This window comes from Lagopus muta, chromosome 4, assembly GCF_023343835.1.
Source record: "Lagopus muta isolate bLagMut1 chromosome 4, bLagMut1 primary, whole genome shotgun sequence".
NCBI lineage: Eukaryota > Metazoa > Chordata > Aves > Galliformes > Phasianidae > Lagopus > Lagopus muta.
The window spans coordinates 21,630,683-21,645,890 of NC_064436.1; the positions used below are offsets into that span (position 1 = coordinate 21,630,683).

General features: G+C 34.9%; 1 protein-coding gene across 1 annotated transcript in view; it reads right to left on the bottom strand.

The window, feature by feature from the left end:
• Positions 1-15,208, bottom strand: part of TENM3 (teneurin transmembrane protein 3) — a 1,260,835-nt gene that overhangs the window by 816,125 nt on the left and 429,502 nt on the right. The window contains exon 5 of the mRNA XM_048943303.1: positions 13,701-13,742. The gene's annotated coding sequence lies outside the window, so the exon portion shown is untranslated. The remainder of the gene's footprint in view (positions 1-13,700; positions 13,743-15,208) is intronic.

A 15,208-nucleotide genomic window follows, 5' to 3' on the forward strand; every position in this document is an offset into this window, starting at 1 on the left:
TTCCTAATTCCTCATTTTTTCTATCCCCAGACTGAAGTCTCATTCTGCTGTTTCAGAGAAGAAACTGCAAGTGAACTGAACCATGTTTTTTTCTTGGTGGTGGTGTGGGACTGTCTGAGAAGGGCAAGCATTTTAACCCTCTTAAGAGAATACTTATATACAAACTTGACACAGTCTGTACAAATAAAAGAAGGCCTGGGAACAGCTGGTATAGTACAGACCAGTTGTAATAAACACAACTGGAAAGAAACACCGCACTATCTCCCATCTTATCTCTCTAATAACATTTAAACAATGTTGTTTCAATGTTAATTCACTTTAGATGAGAAGAAATAAAAAAGAAACCATGACAAATCAAGAAATATAGTCAATTATAATAATCACTGTTTTTTTTGTTTTCCCACCATGTTACATCTTCTATCTTCATTTCACTTCATAAAGTATATGCCTAGGTGACTACAAACTATTTATAAGCTCAAAAATTAAATGACTTCTACACACAATTCTGTTTTAGAATTCCATACTCTATTTTAGAACCTCTTGTGAAATCAAGATAGATGGCCATAGACATTTGTATTGGACCATAAAGGAAATGTTAATTGTCTCTGGGAAGGAGGAATGTACTAGCAATATTTACTGAGGAAATCCAAATAGTTATACAGTATAGTATGGCCTGGAGAAGGGAAGACTAAAGGGGGATTTATCAACGCTTATAAATATGTAAAGAGCAGGAGTCAAGTGGATGGAGCCAGGCACTTTGCAGCAACAGGACAAGAGGCATCAGGCACAAATTGAATCTCAGGAAGTTCCCTTCCTGAGGAAAGGAAACAGGAGAAAAAACTTCTTCATAACCTTTGAGGGTGACAGAGCACTGGAACAAGCTGCCCAAAGAGGTTGTGGAATCTCCTTCTCCAGAGGTATTCAAAACCCACCTGGATGTTTTCCCATGTAACCTAATGTAGGGAAGCTGCTTTAGCAGAGGAGTTAGACTTCAATAATCTCCAGAGGTCCCTTCCAACTCCTACAATTCTGTGATTCTCGGATTGTTTTATCTTGTGTATAGAATAAATGGTTCCCACTACAATTAAACACATTTAAACAAGATTAAGATTTGTAGGGTTACTTCCGAGGCAACTGATAGTAGCTGAACTAACCAGAAAAAGCACTAACTTTTTTTCAAAGTCTTAAAATATGTTTCAGCTTAAAAGGAACCCCCAAATGTTTAAAAGAAAAAAAAAGTTAAAACATTGAATTAGAATTTATGAAGGAGAAATAGGAACAGGAAAGAAATACTGCTTCTGCCTGAGGTGCAAAGACCACATCAGATGCAAAGGACTGAGAAAGAAAACTGCTGGGTTTTGGATACCTCTAAAGAGAGAATTTTAACAAAGCAGAGCCTTTGCTCTGTTTCCCATAGGTTGTGGGTTTAAAAAAAAAAAAAAAAAAAAAAGGTAAAAGGGGAAAGAATCATTGTTCACTATGACAGGCAATAAGGTCTTAAGATGGCTTCTCATTATCCCATATCCCACTATGATATCCAAATTTCTTCTCTCCAACTATAATGTCAAATCAAGGAGTTTCTGGCAATCCCAATTCTGTTCAGCCCAAATTTCTTCTTTAATCAAAGTTTCGACTTCTGCAAAGATTTCTGAGACAGAGTACTCTCCCACCCTGATGTAGCCTGCACAATGTAGAAAATACTTCAGAACAATTTCAATTTAATTTGCAGCTTCTTATTTGATAATAGTACAACATGGTGAGACTACGTGGATCGTATAAAGCCATATGCTATACATGAGCTATCCAAAGTGAGAGAGAATACCCATGTCTTTGTATGCACAGCATTTAACACTGCTTAGTTTGGAAAACACATCCTACACAATTTCTTCAGATACGTACATTTCATTGGTCAGTCTAAAATAGAATAACATTAGAAGTCACAAGAATGTTGTATATATGCCCTTCATTTTGCAGACCTCTTTACAAGCACCTGAAAACTTCAGTTATCACTCCTTACTCTGACTTCTCATTTGTTGCAAATGCAATTACCATATGCGTATACCTTGTTGTATTATGGTGCATGTAGATTACTTATGCTAAAGGTATAAAAACAGCTGGGTGGGAACACAGACAGACCTGAAATTGGAGAGTGGCCAGGTCAATCAACAACCGCACACAGTAGGAGGAAGCCCAGGATTGAAGGCTTATAGCTGGAGGCTCAAAACAGGTCTTGTACTTAAAAACACAATAGAAAGTCCTGGGTGTCATGCTGCAGGACAGCCCCTGTCATGGCACTGCGAGCAGCCAGGTGCCAGAGCGCAGTGGCTGAGCAGCACTGCCTGGAGCTGACAGGCGGCCGGACAGTTTCAGACTTCTCACGTTTCAGCAGAACCGTATGGGAAACTGACATGCCGTCTTGAAGCATTTCACATCTGATGAACTGGAATATGCATACCAAAGCCTGGCACTTGACTGGGAGTTGACTTTTTTAAGTTGAAAATGCCAGTTGGAGACAGAAAGAGCAAAGCATCTGCTGGGCAACAGCACTTCCATAAAGCACATTAAAAAGTTTATCTTGGACAACAAAAAAAAGCTCAAATTGAAGAGACAATCCACTTTCTGATTCTATTATTCTTCCATTATAACATCTTACTCTGTCATTTCCCTCCCCGAGCTGCTTGTGTCACAGAAACACTAAAGAGCAGTTCCTGGCATGTCTAAATTTGGTGCCAGATTTTTGTTCTTGAAAGACAAGAAGTTAAAGAATACAGTGACAAAAGCTGATTGATGTTAAATTGTATTTACAATACTGCATTACCAGAAACCGGGGGCAGGAGTTAAGGGGGGAAGTGAGAAAAAGCAAGAAATGAGAATTTTTCATAGTGAATACACGAGAAGGTTAGAAAATATAGCAGCAGTTCCCATGCCCTAATTGCTATTATTTAGTACTGTTCACAATGAAGACTGACTAACGTGAAGTAGGACAAGTCAAGAAAGAAGTGTTTACAGATGAAAAATGGAGTGATTGTTCAGTCAAGGATAATAAATCTTAGCTCTGAAAATCTGCTGCTCTGTATCACTCTAAACGCACAGTGAAACCTGAGCTCTGAATAGACCAGGAGCATAAGATGAAATCTCTTGTTACAGATTTATCTTGCACAGCCCTTTTCTTTTTGTTATCTCAGAGTGCTGCATTTCTCAAAGAAGCAAATGGTTATTTATGTACACTAATTTAATTCTCATGCGTATAATTCTGGATACAAACATTTCTTGGAACAACAACATTTGGAATACAGCTGAATGCAATCTTCTACACTTGGGAAAATAGAATATGCATAATCAAGATAAAATTGTTTTGGTGAACATTACAGAGAGATACTCTTAGTGAATATCTGTGTAGCCATCATGCGATCACCACAGACATGACTGTATTGCCTTCCACTTTTTTTAATAAAAATGGGTGAATTCAAAAACCCATTCAATTATTTAAGCAGTTCTGTGTCTTTGCTGCTTATTATGTTGAAAATAAAGCAACTTTTAGAACAGAATAAGTAGCTAAATCTGTATGCCTCCTCGTAGTTTTAATTCTAAGAACATGACAATGACAACTGCAGAATTCAAATTCATGTGTGATTTTGTGTAATCAAAGCCTGATTTAGGTTCTCTGCAGTAATTTACTTGATGTTAATCAAATTTTGTTACATATTAATGAATACATACTACGTATTGAAGAGCTATAAAGAATATCCAGACAGTGTACTATACTAGCAACGCTCACCAGAAAGCTCACTTAATAAAAACAGTATTTTCAGAAATTACCAGAGTTTAATATTCTTTAAGATTACGCTATTGATCAGAATATTTCTTAAAGATGTATGATTCCGTAATGTATCTTTGACAAGATGGATTTCACAATAAATTGATTTTTATTTATTTATTTATTTTTTTACAATTCACTGATCAATTTGTAACTGAGAGATCATGATTTTTTAACGTTAACAGTTTAAATAACACAACTGTATTTCTATTATATGCCAAATGTGTTAAAAAATGCCAAAGAATATGAAAGAAAAAGGTGTGTTTTTTTCCTACACTACAAAGCTTTCTATTGATTTTGTTAGATATTTTTCAGTCTGAAATATTTTCACTTCAGTAATAGACTACATGAGACAGAAGACATCTCTTTTATGTGTTGTTTTTTTTTCCCCCTTTATAATTACAATTGCACAGCAATGCAGGTACTGCTAGTATCTTGTATTATTTTCATAGAAAGCCTTATCTGACATCAAATTTTACCCCATGTTGCATAAAAGCCTGCAAATTCTTTAAGATCAAAGAGAATAATAATTAAAAAATAATCATGTCCGGAGATAGGAGACCTCATCCATAATTTATTCCTGTTCTTGAGACAGGATAAAAAATGGCTCATAAGCAAGTTGTAAACAAAACTGATAAAAATTCTAAGATTCTCCTTTCCCCATGTTTTGGAAAAAAAGGACATTACGGCATTCCTCTGGTCAATAATACATTCTTACTAACAAGGACAGTACAACCTTAATGATCTGAAACTCGTTTATCTGGGAGACATAAGATTCAGTCACATAAATGAATTGTGGATAAACTAGGGTCACTGAGCAAAAGATCCTGCAGAGTCTATAAGCTCCACAGGACAGAAAGTCTCTCCTGCAGAGTCTTTCTTCTGAGAAACAAGGAAACTCTGCAGGCTCAAACATTTCTGTACACAATATTTTAAACACAAAAACCCAGATGTATTGAAACAGCCCTGATGGACACAGCGAACTTTGAGATAATTGTATGTTTTGTTTATCGCAGTTCTGCAGTTATATGTGCAGGGGCTTTTTCCTTTGTTGTTCTTATGTGTGGTTTTGGTATTTTTTAATTTTTTTTAATTACAGCACTGCTGCTTCAGTTCCTGAAAATTTCCTTTATATTAAGTACTCTTTGTTTTCTCTCGTTTGGAAGATTCTCAGATACACCAGGCTATATGGCAAAGATCTAGACTAAACTTTATTATGCAATATTACATTCACTCAGTGAGAAAAAGAGGCAAAGATCAGTTACAGATTCAGATTTCTTCTGCATTCTCTATTGACTTCTGCCAGCTTTCATGAGGGCAGTGAAAAATAGATAACATCACCGATGACAACAAACATGAAATATCAGTAGTGTCTGCAACTGAAAGAGGACTCTTAGCAAAGTAAGTAGTATATTACATTAGGATATTATATATATTAAAAAAAAAAAAAAAAAAAAAGATACAGCATAATAAGAATTTTTTTACCTATAATTTTAAAGTATTTAGTTTTTAGTGGAAATTTGGTGGAGAATTTTCCTGCAGGGGATATCTGAATGCAGAGACTTCTACTATTATAATACCCTATAATAACCAAGATAAGTGAGATTTAACAACTCTGCAGGACTGGAGTTTATATCCTGCTTGGAAATTATAAAGTACAGCAGCAGTCAGCCCTCTTCTTTTCCTGTGGTTCCCGTGAAAGAGTCATGATGTTTATTACATACTGAGCCTTTTTACACCAACACAATACATTTCTGATATCGCTGACGATACGTTCTAAGAAATTATGTGGACTGAAAACACAGAGGTTGTTCTGGATAGAATTAAATCAGAATACACAATGGGAAATAATAAGGAATAATTAAATATGTTTTGTACCCATAGATTAATTGAAATTGGCTTCAAGTAGACAATATTTCAATTAAAATGGAAACTACATTAAATGTTTTGTATCATTTATTTGATCCCACTGGCAAAAAAGGAAAGGGGAAGGATGGGTAAACTAATGTGGGTAAGACAGACATAAAGAAGATGATTGGTAGGCTTGGGCAAGGGCAGAACTCATGTGGAGGTGGACTAGAAAAAGTGAGAATTTGGGGATGGGAATAAAAACGTGAAGGGCAAAGCATTTGAGGATGAAGGAACGTTTACTAAGATCTAAGCCTGCACTTATATATGTACATGCGGACCGACAACTATACTGCAATTCCATGTTTATAAGTGATGACTATTTTTTGGTCAGTTTTCCACTGAATTTTGAACTGCTCTGGCTGACAACAGTAAAGATGTTCTTCTGCCAAGGAAAAGCTCCATCTAACACATTTTACCTTAAAATCCATAAATTTGCCTATGTATTGCTGGCATAAAAATAACTCTAGCCTTACCCTACTTTTACAATTCTTATTAATGGCAAAGTTAAATACTAGGATGAAATATTATTAAAAAAAAAAAAACAAAAAACCCTATAATTGACTGTTATTTGTTTTTATTTGCAAATATCTTCAAGTGGAGAAAATAAGCTAACTACATTTCAGGATTTTTAGGCAACAACAATGCTAACATGTATTGCAAAGAGAAAGAAATGTAATGTAATCATCTTCACTTGTTCTAAAGATGGAAGCAGCAAGAACTGTTTTAAAACTGTGTCCTGAGAAGTACATGCCACTGCTATCTAGCATGAAATCAGTAGGAGTTACACTGTTTCATGGACCTATGATTTTACTACTTTTTTTTTCCTTTTCTTATAGTATTTGCTTTCTAAATTGCTGCTTGTATTCACTTATCATATTTATTTAAGCAAAATGGTATTTATTACAGCAGCATGTATTAACATGGGTAGCGTTAGCCACATTTCAGCAATTGCAGTTAATTCACTGGCAACACATAATTGTACTGTGATATGGCAGAGCTAACAATTGCACCAGCATGGCTACTCAATGAGAAACAGTCCTTTAATTTCCTACAGGCGTATGGCCCTTCTGGTGGCTTAGAATCACTGCTGGAAGAAAATGATTAAATTTCAAAAACAGTTGCCTGTTGTAGTCAGACAAAACACATGAGCGTAAAGATACACTAACGAGGCAATGTGTTTTGCAGAGCTTTGGGTTAGGAGATCTAGATAAAAAGTGATGAACTAGTAGGATCCCTGTGAAGTTTTGTATGAGCACACACTTGCACAGTTGCTGACAATGCTTTATAAAATTCATTTGCTCTCGGCCTCTAGAACAAATCACTGTAAATGACCTTTACTGCTAAGGAGCAAGACAAAGAAAGGATGGGAGATGAAGATGTAGAAATCAAAACTAAGGTCAAATAAAACTTGCTGAGCGTTATCTTTTTTTTCTTTTCCTTTTTTTTTTTTTTTTTTGGGGGGGGGGGGGGGGGCGGGGGGGTTGTATGTAAAAGAACATCACTCCAGGAATCTGTGTATGGAATTAAACAGGCCAAATGACTGCTCTAGCATTTGGCCACCTTTGGATGTGGATCATACCACAGCAGCTTCTGGTATTGCAATTTATTCTGAACAGCACAAGGGAAAACAATCTAAGAGAATATTCAGCATGTTTTCTGTTAAGAGAGCATATTATTTTATCACTAATAGCCTACTCATTAAGAGTAAGATGAAGCAGGTAAATTGCTACCTGCAGCTAAACCAACTTAGATCAGAAGTCCATCAGACAGGTACTGAACTCTAAGACAAAAGCTTAAGACTGCATTTGTCTTCTACATCAAAATACACCAAAACATTTTGCAGTTTTAATGTAACTCTACTTTTTTTTTACAGTAAAAAAAACCTTTTCATTATGTAGTCAGTTCTTTCTTTAACAACGTCACATTTTAGTGTCTGAATGAAACATGATTAGTAAGGTTTAGCAGATGTTCCCTCATCTGATCAATCTAGCTGCTTCTCTCCTGCTTATCAGAAGTATTTCATTGATGGTCATTAAATTTAATCATTTTTCTTCTTGTACTATGTCTGGCTTGGAGTGAAATAGAAGGCAACAGCAAATTATTACTACTTCACTAAGTTGAATACACTTCCTCTTAAAGAGTCTTTCATTAATAAATTAATAGTAATTTATATTAATTGACTGCTCTATCTGTAAACATCTTGAGATTTTAAGTTACATTGCTGCAAATATTTCTATGGTTCCATAACTGAATTCTGTAGGGCATCTGAACACGAGAAGGCTGTTAGAAGAACCATGTTAATATGACTGATGGATACACCAGCGCACAACAAAGTAAGATTCAGGAGTTCATTTTACTGGATTAAGGAATTGAAAATTTGTAGGAAAATCAGAAAACTGAAAACTTTGCTACCCAAACCACAAACTACTTGAAGTAATTTCTGTTTTGGTCAAAATACATCGCCGTTCCAACATACAGATCAAGAAGCAAATCCAACTTCTTCCTCTCAAGGGCATCATATGTGCTATTTGTCCTCCACCCAGACTCTACTTCTATAGAAGTTATCATTATAAGAATGATTATAAGAAGCTATCATTATAAGAAACTGCCAAATGAAGAACAATTAAATTGGCATAGAGATTTGAAAATATGGATTAAAGTACACTTTATCTTATCAGTCTGGTATGGTATGTCATATTTTCTGAGAGACTGAAGGAAAGATTATATAATATGGTTTGTAGTTTACAGAAAGATACAAGGGGACATTACTAGAACAGATCAAATATGAGGGAAGCCTTAACCACAATCACAGTTGAAATACAATGGAGCTTCTTTTTAAGTATTAGCTTTTTTTTTTTTTTTCCTGCCAGAGAAAGGACTATAACAAATTCTGATTGCATTTTGTAAGAAATAGAATTTTATTTGCTAGAAGGGAAACTAATCCTAAATTGATGTATTGTGTTATAAAGGTCTAGCCATTTTGGGGGGAGAACATTAAGCAGACTCTTAATAGCAACAACAAAGTCTCGTCTCATTTTTTAAAAACAAGATCATTTAGAGAAATGTGAGGAAGGAAGATAAACATTTCTGTGTAAGATAGACACGTGCTAACCTGTGGAAGATAATTTGAGTAGTCAGCAAATCCCTAGTGGCACAAATATGAGGAGACACTGGCCAGAAAAATCCATCTGCTTTTCAGTATGTGTAACACTTGTCTTATCAAGGAAATAAAAGTGTCTCTCGCTAAAATCATAGCTGTCACATTAGCATTATATCAGCGCCTGCAAGCAACCATGGTAAAAGATTGTTAAAGGTTTTCATTGTACATTCTATTTCTCCAAGAGCTTAAACAACACTATAAAAAGTGGCTCTGGGCTAAAACGCAGTGTGTTACGTGTCTGTTATATCACGGGTCTTTAGGCACTTATTTTTAAATTCCTCTACTGAGGTAGGCCCAAACACTAATCTTGAAAAGGAATGCTTAAATTGAAAGGGATGGGACAGAAGCCTCAAGTATTTGAGCACTGTGCACACAATATGCAGCTCTCTTGCAATCTTGCAATCATCCTTGCTGGGATGCCAGACAGAAAATTTATCTCCCAGTGTCTTGAAATTCCTTTGAATTCAATTGATTTAAGCAAATCACAGTTTAAAGATGCTTATCTGGATTTCTAGATAATTTCATATAGTTCAGTGACAGAAAAATTTCATGAGTACTCCCAGTCACTTCTCCATCTTTCTTACTTCTTGATGTGAAAAAGAAAATGAGAGGCTGATCTAACTGAAAAATTAAGGACAAACAGAAGCTGGATTAAAACAAAACAAAACAAACAAACAAAAATGTTAATGGCCTGAGATCCAAAATGACAATGTCTGGAAACAAGCCAATATGGAATATGGAATGTTGAATAAAGGGGAAGAAAGGGAAGGGATGGTAAGATGGAAAGCAGCAGCTTAGGTCTTCTAACTGGCACAAGTGTAAGAAAAGTAATTATTACCAGCCTGTTTGTGAAAAGAACTATATTTATACTTCTTGCTAAAGAATAAAAAGGGAAGAGTAGGTGAAAAGGAAGTCAAAAGGGAAGAGAAACAACCTTCAATCTATCTAGATTAGTCCAAACCATGATAGCAGGAGTGAGACTAAGTTGCTCTTTGATAGGCACTACCAAATCATATTTAGCGTGCACACAATTTTGCATTAAACACAGCGAATAACACTGTTCCCAAAGACTGATATTTTTCCCACAAGAAACTGAAATGCCAATAATCTCGTCATTGAAACTTTTAAACAGTTCTTTTGCCAGCTCTGGAGAAAGTTGGAAAGATAGAATTAATCCTTCACAGCAAAGGCCAAAATAGTGATTATACATCTTCAAAAAAAATCACACACACACACACACACACACACACACAAAAAAAAAAAAAAAAAAAAAAAATCAGACAACATTAATATGTAATATGTATTAGTAAGTATTGGCCTTATTTCTGCAAGTATTTTGAATCAGTATCTCCTTTTATGTTTTGTCAAAGCTGCTGGAGTTTAGTATCTGTGTAAACAGGGTCATGAGTTAGTACTAGTAACTATTAAAAAAAATAATAATAATTTTAAAAAAGGGGAAATGCTTACATTGACTACTATACAATGCAACAATACTGACATGCACAAGACTGTGTTGACCTTAGCCTATAAAAAAGAACTGGCAGAAGACTTTCACAGAGCCCTGGATACGACTAAAGAAAGGTGAAACTTGAAAGTTCAATGCTGCAGTCTCACCTGCTCGCTAACAGGAAGCCAGAATCACAGAATCCAAACTACTGGATGACTGAATTTTGTCTGAGAAAGGTAGAAGGACACTACAGCAGTAACAAGGACAACCATATCATTACATTTCACAAGAGGCAACTGTTCACTAAGAAACTGCACTTGCAATGAGCGTGCTTAACTTTTGTAATCCACCATGAATTGAGCCTGGAATTTATTTTCAGTATTTCTGAGTAATTAATATACAATATATAAATTAAACTTCAATTTCTATGTATATATTTATACAACATAAAGCCATGATAGACTAAGCTAAGGAGAAGAAATCTCTTATTGATCGTAAAAAGAACATTCACTAAATCAAACAGGGAAATATAGCATCTGATGCACAAAAAAAGTTTGCTTTTGTCTTATTTTTCCTGATTTAACTAAAGAGTTACTTTTAAATTTAGGGCAGCTCCAAATAGTTTCCAACACTCTCATATTAATAACAATTTCCTAACTTAAAGTTATTCTATTATATCTGCTATTCTATTCAAAGCCGTAATTTGATTCAGCGTGTAAATCCAATAAAAATACCTAGCGTATACATAATCTATAAAGCTCAGCAGTTTTAAAGAGAACACTAATTCCATTTTTTGCAGTCTAAGAAGAGAAACAATAAAAAAACACAGAGGTTAAGTGATTTGCCCAAGGTCAAATGTATCAGCAGAAGAGAAGTCAAAAGTTCATAGATTAGTGGACTTCTTATTAATTAGCATTACATTGACATATTTTGTAGAACTGCAGGTAAAGATTGCTTGCTGTGTAATAATGTATCCTAATAACCCTCAGTGGGAATATCTACTTGAAGGAGAAAGGAAGTGATGAGAAAATGAATAGTCACAAATCATTAGAATAATATAATGTTCACTGAAGAGTTGTAAGACAATTCACAGATGGAACAGCTTATTGACTAGTGCCAGTGCATTCTCTCTCACCTAAAATTGCAAAGGTGCAGAGAGCTAGAAGATATATACAATGCAGTGCAAACAAATAGTGACTGAGCAATACAGTGGCAGATTAAATGTCATGTAAATAAACGTAAAGTGATGTACAAGGTGAAAAAAGAACACTGGAGCTTATAATTACTATACAGACTTAAGTCAATAAATAGTTCCACAAGTGTTCAAGTATTCAGTAACAAACTGAGAATAGCAGGAGAAATCATTTTGAAATGGTGTAACCCTCTCCCACTGCGAAAACCACATCTAGCATACAAAATCCAGAAAGGGTAAACAACATCTTCTGTGCAGGTAGAGCAGTAGGATGCTTCTCTTGACAAGTCCTCCTAAGAGGGATGGATATTTGTGAGCTGATGCTCACAAATCACTGGTGGCACAGAGGAAGTGGACAGGCATTAACTGTTTATTGTTCTTCCAATTCAAATCTATCCAATCCAATGTAGATTTAAATGAAGCTACACAAAATCATATTAAAAATGATATATATTTTTATTAATGCACAGAGTGAGCAGAGTAATAGACCTGTGCAACTTAGTGTCAAAGGAGACAGTTTTAAAGTTTGCACAGGTTATAAGAAAAGATTCATGGAGGAGAAAACCAACAATGTTTTAATCTCTGCAAATCATTCTAGCTGAAATTTCTTCAGCTAAAATTGTTGGAAGCCTGAAAAGCATCTGGAAAATTGTTTTGTAATTATTACTCTCACTTTTTCTAGGAATATATTTATATTAGATATCTTATCTATTTATATAGATAAGATGCACAGCCATATGATTTTGGGTGATTCCTTCTTTTGCTACAGATATACTATTCATTATTTTTGTGTAACTCCCTGATAAATCCCATTCAATAACCTAGGTTTTCCAAATATGTGATACAAGGGAAATCATTGAAATAATTGTTTCTCAGTTTTGGATTCCACTTGGAGGGTAAGAGGGAAGAATAATCACTGTAGTAGTAAATATGTAATCAGAGTAGATTAATACATAATCAGGATGTCAGCAAAGTACTGCATTGAAGTTTACTTCTAAACAAGTACCTCCTTTATTGGATAATGTCTAAAAGATTAGAAATTATTTGTTGAGATTTTTTTTTTTTAGTATTATATGTTTTTAATATTATCATGGCCATGAAGTATTCTGTTTCAAATGCTAAGTTATATGGGGACCAGTAGACAAGTGCAAACATGGAATCTCTGAAAAGTTAACAGGAGTCTCCCAATGTGAATTGCCCTTTGCCATTGCATAATACCTCTTGGCAACAGTCAGAATACCAACCAGATCAAACACAACCTGCTCTAAAGATTTTCAAATGAAACAACATGGCTTTATAATAGCATTGAGTAGTAACACTTCATTTAATATGTACATTAATTATTGCTGAATTATAATGGAGTTCCTAAAAAGATCTCTAATGTTCACATTAATACTAAATGAATTCATTATGATCAGTGTAATTACAATGAATGCTAACTAAATTAATGGTAGTTAGACAAGCTAGAAACAGTGTCACCCATTTACTTGACACCTTCCAACCCGAATATATTTTGGCATTGCTTATATAATAGCAATGTGAATAATAAGGCCATGTCGTTGTCACAGTTTTTCGCACCACCAAACTGCTAATTATCTTATTGTATTTCATTTTCTTATGCATACACACACACAATAGACATCTATATTATCTGAAAAATGTAAAAATAACAGAGCTTTATATCAATCTGATGGTTTTGCTTGGATTTAGTTGCAGGCACTGTATTTATACAAAAAGCCCTACGTAGTTATTCAGAAAATAAGGAGTGAGAAAACAGACTGTACAAGTTGTTGTGACCCAGTTCTATTCTCCAGTATTCATTCTGGTGTGAACTCTACAGATCACCTATTGGAGCACAGCATTTCCAGGCAAAGCCTGATGCCAGGTGGTATGTTTACCATGTTTCTGCATTTATATTTCTTGACCTGCTGGCCTAAGCCTCACATAAGGTATTCTTGCCTATGGCAAAATAAACCTTTCCTGGGAATTGTATCTGTAGCCATACACCAGACGTCTCATGGGCTCTTACAGAGTATTAATTGTGCAGCAATTTTCAAGGAAGTAGGATCAGAACCCAGTTTTGTCCATAAGAAACAACAGCAAAGAACATTTTAGCAGCTTAAGGAAAATAGTATGTGAAGTCTATTTCAACAGAAGGAATAAAAAGATTTACCTTTAAAAAGCTTCAATCAATGGAATGCAATTTTGTTGCCATCTGTGAGAGAAAACAAAGTGAAAGAGAGATGATTTCACAAAGCTCATGGAGATAATGAAGTTTTATATACAACTCAACAGAGTATAATTAGATGTCACATTACTAATAAAACTTTTTATGGTTCACTTTTTAAGTAGAATAAAGAATTACGGACTAATAAAACATCCTCATACTTTTTTTTCTTACACTACTTCGATTCAGGACTAACACATCAGCAACTGGATATGTTACTTTGCATTCAAATGCCTTACATGGCATGAACTGTAAAAATCAATTACTCCTTTGTCTGGGAAACAGGGTACTGGTGGACTGGTATGGCAATGCTGCCAAACACTTAACGAACCATCAAAACACAGATTGATTCTTTGTTCATATAACAGGAAATACAAAGAAAAAAAAGCCTATCATCCTTCAACTTTTCTTACACTTTTTTTTTTTTTTTTTTTTTTTTTTTTTTTTTCATTGTATTTCAGAGAAAGATGAACTGTAGCCTTCCGGCAATCACTAATGCAGTGTTTGTATTCCATGTTGAGATTATTCACTTGGGTGCTGCACTGAAGCTGTGTGGGCTATTTTGACACTGCATCCAGATGCTCCAATTTTGCTTCAGTGACTCAGAGAAGAACCAAAATGCCTTAAAGCAATGTTCAAAGGGTTAGGTCTTGATGAACCATTAAAGTACTCAGAAGAAGTGTTTCTAAATATCTCTAACTAATGCTGAAGTGACTTAAGTGGCCTCAGTGTGACACTCAGGCAGGGAATACTTAATAGAAAGATTAAGTCCTGTTACAAATAGCTGTGCTTCAGGCGATTGCAGATTTTGCCCCATTTCTTTTTGAGAAACAAAAAAATGGAGCATAAATGAACAAGAGAAAAATGTATTATTTTTACAGCAGCACATACATCTATGAAGAATAAGTGTTGGAGTGATCTAGTTAGAAATATTTTATTAAAAGTTGCACTTGTCATATATTTCCATTTACTCCTTTGAGACCGAATCAATAATTAACTGTTTGGTTGAGAATGTAAAATCAGACTTTTTAATTGTTTTTTGGTGAAGGAAGGGACTTCCTATAGAAGGACGGATGGAAGGAAGAAAGGAAGGTTGGTTATTTGCATCTTCTAACTCTTTTCACCAGTGCAGTTTAGAAAATAATTTCAATTTTGAAAATAAAACATTTGCTGAAATATCTTAATCTATCTAGAAGTGAAAATGGCTTTAGTTCTACAGAATAAGAAAGATCCAAAATCAGAGAGAGTGACAGGTTTTTAGTTAAAAATAGAATTCAATAAGTTTTACTGACAGTAATCTTGGCTGAACCCAAGCCAGCAGTGTGCCCAGGTGACCAGGAAGGTCAATGGCACCCAGTTTTCTAACTGAAACAGTGCAGCCAGTAGGAGCAGGAGGTGATCTTCCAGTCATACTCAGCTCTGGTGAGACTGCACCTTGAGTGCTATGTTCAGTT